Genomic DNA, 9,448 nt, shown 5'->3' with positions numbered 1-9,448 from the left:
CAAGTAAACAGAGATGAACAATACACTGGAAGGAATTAATAGCAGAATAACTGAAGCAGAAGAACAGATAAGTGACCTGAAAGACAGAAAGGTAGAAACACTCCTGTGAAACTGAATATAAAAAAAGAATGAAAAAAATGAAGATAGCTAAGAGTCTTCTGGGACAACATTAAACACACTGACATTTGCAGTATAAGGGTTCCAGAAGAAGAAGACAGGAAGACAGGTTCAAGAAGGGAGAGTAGAAGGATGTGCACTCATCTTCTCCTGTGAGAACACCAATATCACAAATAGTTGTTAAGAACAACCATCTACAGGAGAATGCTGGAACCCACCAAAAGAAGATACCCTATCTCCAAGGACAAAGGAGAAGCTGCAACAAGATGGTAGAAGGGGTGTGGTCATATATAAAATCAAGCCTCATACCCACGAGAGATCCTTGGAGGGCACATACAAAACCTTGTGCACACCAGAACCCAGGAGAAACGAGCAGTGACTGCACAAGAGACTAAGTCAGACTTGCCTGTGAATGTCCAGGAGTCTCTGGTGGAGCTGTAGGTTGACAGTGGCTAGCATGGGGTCAGGGACACTGATAGCAGCAGCCCTAAGACATACTTTCATAGTCCTTTTGGGGGAGGTCATCATTGCCCCTATCATAGTTTGGCCTAGGCCAAACACAGCCCCACCGATTAGCAGAAATTGGATTAAAGATTTACTCAGCATGACCCTGCCCATCAGAGCAGACCTAGTTTTCCCCACAGCCAGCCCCTCGTATAAAGAGGTTTGCACAAACCTTTTTATCCTCATCCATTAATGGGCAGACAGAATGAAAACCACAATCACAGAAAACTACCCAAATTGATCACATGGATCACAACTTTGTGGAACTTAAGGAAACTATGAGGCATGCCATGTAGGGTGACCCAAGATGGATGGGGTCATGGTGGAGAATTCTGACAAAACATGGTCCACTGAAGAAGGGAATGGCAAACCACCTCAGCATTCTTGTCTTGAGAACCACATGAACAGTATGAAAAGGAAAAAAGATATGACATGGAAAGATGAAAACCCAGGTTGGTAAGTGCCCAATATACTACCAGAGAAGAGCAGAGAAATAGATCCTGAAGGAATGAAGAGGCTGAGTCAAAGCAGAAATGACACCCAGTTGTGGATGTGACTGGTGGTGAAAGCAAAGTCTGATGATGTAAAGAACAGTATTGCATAGGAACCTGGAATGTTAGGACCATGAATCAAGGTAAGTTGGAAGTGGTCAAGCAGGAGATGGCAAGAGTAAGCATCGACATTTTAGGAATCAGTGAACTAAAATGGACAGGAATGGGTGAATTTAATTCAGATGACCATTATATCTACTACTGTGGGCAAAAATCCCTTCAAAGTAAAGGAGTAACCTTAGTCAACAAAAGAATCTGAAATGCAGTACTTGGGTGCAATCTCAAAAACAACAGAATGATCTCAGTTCATTTCCAAAGTAAACAATTCAATATCTCAGTAATCCAAGTCTATGCCCCAACCACTAATGCTGAAGAAGATGAAGTTGAATGGTTCTGTGAAGACCTACAAGACCTTCCAGAACTAACACCAAAAAATGATGTCTTTTACATCATAGGGAATTGGAATGCAAAAGTAGGAAGTCAAGAGATACATGGAGTAACAAGCAAATTTGGTCTTGGAATACAAAATGAAGCAAGGCAAATGTTAACAGAGTTTTACCAAGAGAACACACTGGTCATAGTAAACACCCTCTTCCAACAAAACTCTATACCTGAATATCACCAGATGGTCAATAACAAAATCAGACTGATGATATTCCTCACAACCAAAGATGGAAAAACTGTATACAGTCAGCAAAAAGCAAGACTGGGAGCTGACTGTGTCTCAGATCATGAACTCCTTATTGCAAAATTCAGACTTACACTGAAGAAAGTAGAGAAAACCACCAGACCATTTACATATGATCTAAATCAAATCTCTTGTGATTATACAGTAGAGTGGCAAATAGATTCAAGGGATTAGGTCTGATAGAGTGCCTGAAAAACTATGGACAGAGGTTCACAACACTGTACAGGGGGCAGTGATCAAAACCATTCCCAAGGATTGGGGCAACAAGGCAAAATGGTTTTCTGAAGAGGCCTTATCAATCAGTGAGAAAAGAAGGGAAGTGAAAGGCAAAGGAGAAAGGAAAGATATAACCATCTGAGTGAAGAATTTCAAATAATAACAAGGAAAAATAAGAAAGCCTTCCTAAATGAATAAAGCAAAGAAATAGAGGAAAATAGTAGGATGGGAAAGACTAGAGATCTCTTCAAGAAAATTAAAGATACCAAGGGAACATTTCATGCAAAGATGGGCACAATAAAGGATAGAAATGATATGGATCTAACAGAAGCAGAAGATATTAGGAAGAAGTGGCAAGAATACACAGAACTATACAATAAATGTTTTAATGACCCAGACAACAACGATGGTGTGCTCGCTCACCTAGAGCCAGACATCCTGGAGAGAGAAGTCAAGAGGGCCTTAGGAAGCATTACTATGAACAAAGCTAGTGGAGGTGATGAAATTCCAGTTGAGCTATTTCAAATCCTAAATGATGAAGCTTGTAGAAGTGCTGCACTCATTAGGCCAGCAAATTTGGAAAGTTCAGCAGTGGTCACAGGACTGAAAATGGTCAGTTTTCATTCCAATCCCAAAGAAAGGCAATGCCAAAGAATATTCAAACTACTGCACAATTGCACTCATTTCACATGCTAGTCAGGTAATACTCAAAATTTTCCAAGCTAAGCTTCAACAATATGTGAACAGAGAACTTCCAGATGTATACACTGGATTTAGAAAAGGCAGAGGAACCAGAGATCAAATTGCCAATATGCATTGGATCATAGAAAAAGCAAGGGAATTCCAGAAAAACATCTACTTCTGCTTCATTGACTACACTAAAACCTTTGACCACATGTATCACAACTAACTGTGGAAAATTCTTAGAGAGATGGGAATACCAGAGCAGCTTACCTGCTTCCTGAGAAACCTATATGCAGGTCAATAGGCAACAGTTAGAATTGTACATGGAACAACAGACTGGTTCAAAATTGGGAAAGGAATATGACAAGACTGTATATTGTCATCCTGCTTATTTAACTTACGTGTAAAGTGCGTCATTCAAAATGCTGGGCTGGATGAATCACAAGCTGGAATCGAGATATACCAATAACCTCAGATATGCAGATGATACCACCTTAATGAGAGAAATAAAGAGAAACTAAAGAGCCTCCTGATGAAGAGGAGTCCTTCATTGGAAGGCCTGATTATGAAGCTGAATCTCCAATACTTTGGCAACCTGATGCTGACTCATTGGAAAAGATCCTGATGCTCAGAAAGATTGAGGGCAGGACAAGACGGGGGAGACAGAAGGTGAGATGGTTGGATGGCATCATCAACTCAGTGGACATGAACTTGAGCAAAATCCAGGAGATAGTGAAGGACAGGGAAGCCTGGAGTACTGGAGTCCATGGGGTTGCAAAGAGTCAGACATGACTGAGCAACTCAACAATGAACAAGAAAGAGAAGAGAGAACAGACCTGAGCAAACATTTGAAAAGATAATAGCTGAAAACTTCCCTAGCATAGGAAAAGAAATACTCAGCCAAGTCTACGAAGCAGAGAGAGTCCCAGGCAGGATAAACCCAAGGATAAACACACCAAGACACATAGTAATCAAACTGACAAAAATTAAAGACAAAGATAAAATATTTTAAAAACAAGAGGAAAAAATGACAAATAGCATACAAGGGAACTCCTGTAAGTTTATCAGCTGATTTCTCAAAAGAATCTCTACAAGCCAGAAGGAAGTGGCACAATATATTCGAAGTGATGAGAAGGAAGAAGATATAATCAAGAATACTCTACCCACCAAGTCTGTCATTCAGATTTAAAGGAGAAATCAAAAGCTTTACAAAGGCAAAAGTTAAGAGAATTCAGCACCATCAAACCAGCTTTACAACAAATGAAAAAGGAACTTCTCTAGGCAGGAAACGCAAGAGAAGGAAGAGACCAACCTACAAAGAATAAACTCAAAACAATTAAGAAAATGGTAATAGGAGCACATATATTGATAATAACCTTACATGTAAATGGATTGAATGCACCAGCCTAAAGACAGACTGACTGCATGGATGAAAGATGAAATATAGGCATGTATGCATTTCCACTTACCACATCACTCTACTTAAGCCCCCCAAATGTAATTATTTTATACTGTTAGGTTAATCATGTTTCCATGGCTTGCAGTTACAATTACATATTTTTTATCTGGCTATTAATTGTGAAAACTGATAAACATTTTTCATTATTGTGATTAGATGACTACTGTTCATTAATACCATTGTGTCATGATTGGTCAACAGAAAATAATAGAATTCTATATCACTAAAACTACCATTTAATAGAAAAACCTGTAATCACTTTTTCAAATCCAGATGTGCATTAGAATTATCTTCAAATTTTTTGAAAAATGCAAATGCTTAGGTATTGTTATTTTCTCCAAAGTTCCAGATGTGATTCTAGTGAGCAGCCATATTTATTTTTTTTTTTAATTTATTTATTTATTTTTAATTTTTACTTTACAATTCTGTATTGGTTTTGGCATAGATTGACATGAATCCACCACAGGTGTACATGAAAAGTAACTGGATTATATGAGTAACTGGATTATATGATAATCTTTTATTTTTATCTAGTTTGTTTCACTTTTTCTCTTTCATATTCAGTGCTCCCATTTCATTTAGTTTATGTTTTTCTGATTTCTCTGTCTGTTTTTGTTGTTCTTTCTCAAACCTTTATCAAGTGTAGCAGAAAAGCTTTCATTTATATATGTATAATGCAATATATATACTTTAGAAAACATGAATTTTTGCTTAGCTAAAAAATATATGACATTTTGGTTCCACTTGTTTTACTATGTATGAATAGAATGCTAGAATTCTAATTTATATTCACTCAAACCTTTGATATAATTCCATTTATTCTGGCATCAGGTATTACTGCTGAAACTCTAGAAATCTTATTATCTTAGTGATTTTTTAAAATTTTGAATGAGGCTTGAAACTTCTAATCCAATTCTGAAAAATAGTTAAGAGATACTATGTTGTAAAAAGACAAAAACAAAACAGGAAATGAACATGTGTTACAGTATTAACTGTGGTGTTGGAGAAGCCTCTTGAGAGTCCTTTGGACTGCAAGGAGATCCAACCAGTCCATTCTGAAGGAGATCAGCCCTGGGATTTCTTTGGAAGGAATGATGCTAAAGCTGAAACTCCAGTACTTTGGCCACCTCATGCGAAAAGTTGACTCATTGGAAAAGACTCTGATGCTGGGAGGGATTGGGGGCTGGAGGAGAAGGGGACGACAGAGGATGAGATGGCTGGATGGCATCACTGACTCGATGGCCATGAGTCTGAGTGAACTCTAGAAGTTGGTGATGGACAGGGAGGCCTGGCGTGCTGCGATTCATGGGGTTGCAAAGAGTCGGACGCGACTGAGCGACTGAACTGAATTGAACTGAACAGTATTAACTGGACTTCCCTGGTAGCCCAGCTGGCAAAGATTCTGCCTGCAATGCAGGAGACCCCAGTTCATTCCTGAGTTGGGTAGATCCCCTGGAGATAGCCTACCCACTCCAGTATTCTTGGGCTTCCCTGGTGGCCCAGACAGTAGAGAATCTGCCAGTGGTGCGGAAGACCTGGGTTTGACACCTGGATTGTGAAGATCCCCTGGAGAAGGACCTGGCAACCCACCTCCAGTATTCTTGCCTAGAGAATCCCCATGGACAGAGAGGAGCCTGGTAGGCTACAGTCCGTGGGATCACAAAGTAACTTGGGCATGACTGAGCAACTCAGCAAAACTCAGAACACCACAGCACAGCACAGTATTAACTAAAGCACAGAATTTGTTCAAATTTCACAAAATTTTATGCTAGTGTCCATTGTTTGTTTTCATACCTTATTCAAGATTCCACATTGTATTTAGTTGCCTTGAGCTGCTTCAGCTGCATGCAGCAATTCTGATAAATGCTCTTTTCATTTTTATTTCATTACAAATATTTTTAACTTTTCCTTGTTATGGCTTCTTAGATATACCCATCATTTAAAAGTGGATACTTAATTTCCAGATACCTGGAGTTTTTATTTTATTTTTTAGAGTATAAGTTTATTTATTTTAATTGGAGGTTAATTAATTTACAATATTATCCTTGATATTAATTTCTCATTTAGATGCTTTCTTCTCTTCAATCACCCTCTGTGCTTTTTCTTTTAACTTTTTTAAGGTTTTCAATGGCTAAGTCAAAGATCTGTCTTGATAAATGTCACATTGCTCTTGAAAATACGTGGGCTATTTTAAAATATCTTTTGATACTGATTTCTAACATAATCCACAGTAGTAAGAGAACACACTCTGTATGATTTCAATATCTTTAGATCATGAAATTTTTGCACCTTGTTTTATGTTCCTGGATATATTCCCCTGTCTCTTGGTTTATAGTATATGGGAACTTAAATAGAATTTGTATCCTGCTACTGTGTGAAGGCAATGGCACCCCACTCCAGTACTCTTGCCTGGAAAATCCTATGGACGGAGGAGCCTGGTAAGCTGCAGTCCCTGGGGTCGCTAAGAGTCAGATACAACTGAACGACTTCACTTTCACTTTCCACTTTCATGCATTGGAGAAGGAAATGGCAACCCACTCTAGTGTTCTTGCCTGGAGAATCCCAGAGATGGGAGAGCTCGGTGAGCTGCTGTTTATGGGGTCTCACAGAGTAGGACACGACAGAAGTGACTTAGCAGCAATTGTGTGAAAACTGTATAAATCTAACTATGTTGAATTGGTTCATAGCACTTTTTAGATCTACTGTACACTTCTACTTTTCTTTCTATTCATTTTATTGATTTTTGAGAATTTGATACTGAAACTCCGACTAAAAACCTTAATTTATCCACTTAAAAAAAATCATTCTAATACACAGTGGAACTATATGAAAATTTGTTCTATATTTTCCAGTTCAGTTCAGTTGCTCAGTCGTGTCCGACTCTTTGCGACCCCATGAATCACAGCACGCCAGGCCTCTCTGTCCATCACCAACTCCCGGAGTTCACTCAAACTTACGTCCATCGAGTCAGTGATGCCATCCAGCCATCTCATCCTCGGTCGTCCCCTTCTCCTCCTGCCCCCAGTCCTTCCCAGCATCAAAGTCTTTTCCAATGAGTCAACTCTTCGCATGAGGTGGCCAAAGTATTGGAGTTTCAGCTTCAGCATCATTCCTTTCAAAGAAAACCCAGGGCTGATCTTTAGAATGGACTGGTTGGATCTCCCCGCAGTCCAAGGGACTCTCAAGAGTCTTCTCCAACACCACAGTTCAAAAGCATCAATTCTTCGGTGCTCAGCTTTCTTCACAGTCCAACTCTCACATCCATACATGACCACTGGGAAAACCATAGCCTTGACTAGATGGGCCTTTGTTGGCAAAGTAATATCTCTGCTTTCATAACTTTCCTTCCAAGGAGTAAGCGTCTTTTAATTTCATGGCTGCAATCACCATCTGCAGTGATTTTGGAGCCCCCAGAATTAAAGTCTGACACTGTTTCCACTGTTTCCCCATCTATTTCCCATGAAGTGATGAGACCAGATGCCATGATCTTTGTTTTCTGAATGTTGAGCTTTAAGCCAACTTTTTCACTCTCCACTTTCACTTTCAACAAGAGGCTTTTGAGTTCCTTTTCACTTTCTTCCATAAGGGTGATGTCATATGCATATCTGAGATTATTGATATTTCTCCCGGCAATCTTGATTCCAGCTTGTGCTTCTTCCAGCCCAGCATTTCTCATGATGTACTCTGCATATAAGTTAAGTAAGCAGGGTGACAATATACAGCCTTGACGTACTGCTTTTCCTATTTGGAACCAGTTTGTTGTTCCATGTCCAGTTCTAACTGTTGCTTCCTGACCTGCATATAGGTTTCTCAAGAGGCAGGTCAGGTGGTCTGGTATTCCCATCTCTTTCAGAATTTTCCACAGTTTCTTGTGATCCACACAGTCAAAGGCTTTGGCATAGTCAATAAAGCAGAAATAGATGTTTTTCTTGAACTCTCTTGCTTTTGCCAAAGTCGCCTGTAAATGTGGTATCATACTTTCATAATTTAAAGGACTAAAAATATTTAAAAATAAAAAAATAGACAACTGACTAGGACTTACTGTATAGTACGGGGGTCTACTCAAGATTCTATAATTTTCTATATAGGAAATTAATCTAAAGGATAAAAAGAGTGGATATATGTATATGTACAACCTATTCACTTTGCTGTATACTTGAAACTAACATTTGTAAATCAAGTATACTCCAGTAAACTTGTTTAGTTTGGTAATAAATAAATAAATAAAAATGGTGTAGAATATACTGATTGTCTTCAAGTCATAAATTTTCAACTGATCATTGACTTGAACCCAGAGTTTTGAGCTGTTTTTTGGCATCAAATTATTTATTTCAGTGGTTCTCAATCCTGACTGCACAATGGAAAAAAATTTTTTTTAATTATCAAACATGGATCCCAGCCCAGTATAAGTAAATGACAATCTCCAAAGTCATTACTGGACAGAGGGAAAACAAGATTAAAGTACTTTAATTTTATCTTTATCAGTGGCCAAAGTCTACTCAGAATAGAGTATAAAGTGGATGTGATTGATTGATATCTTTAGTCCTCAGAGAGACCCATACTGAATCAGCATGGACTTAGGTTTCAAGCTCACAGGCATCTGAGTGAGAAGAGAAGGCACCAATGGATCTGGCTGTGGTCCTGGTGCTCTTTCTCTCCTGTCTGCTTCTCCTGTCACTCTGGAAACAGAGCTCTGGGAAAGGGAAGCTCCCGCTGGGCCCCACTCCTCTCCCGATTCTTGGAAATATCCTACAGTTAGATCTTAAGAACATCAGCAAATCTTTAACCAATGTAAGTAGCCTTTATGCTCCTCCAGTGGCTTGAAAAGGGTAAATAAATTAAGTCCAGTTTTTTTGCAGGTCAACTATGTTGTCAAATCTTTTTTTTTTTTTTAATGTAATTAACCTCCAATTAAAATAAATAAATTTATATTTACGTCCAGTTTTTAAAATAATATATATTTCTCTGAGCATATTGGTTTCTTTTTACCTTTTAGTTTGTATTTATTTATTTTTGAGTGCATTGGGTCTTCCTTGCTGTGCACAGCTTTCTCTAGTTGTGGCAGATTGGAGCTACTGTCTAGTCGTGGTGCACAGGCTTCTCATTGTGGTGGCTTCTCTTGTTGTGGAGCATGGGTTCTAGGGTACATGGACTCAGGAGTTGTGGAAAACAGGCTTAGTTGCCCTTTGGCATAAGGAATCTTTCTGCACCAGGGATTGAACTTTCATC

The sequence above is a fragment of the Oryx dammah genome, unplaced genomic scaffold, assembly GCF_014754425.2.
Source record: "Oryx dammah isolate SB20612 unplaced genomic scaffold, SCBI_Odam_1.1 HiC_scaffold_14, whole genome shotgun sequence".
Taxonomy (NCBI): Eukaryota; Metazoa; Chordata; class Mammalia; order Artiodactyla; family Bovidae; genus Oryx; species Oryx dammah.
The sequence above is the reverse complement of the archived record's forward strand: the minus strand, read 5'-3'. Positions refer to the sequence as shown.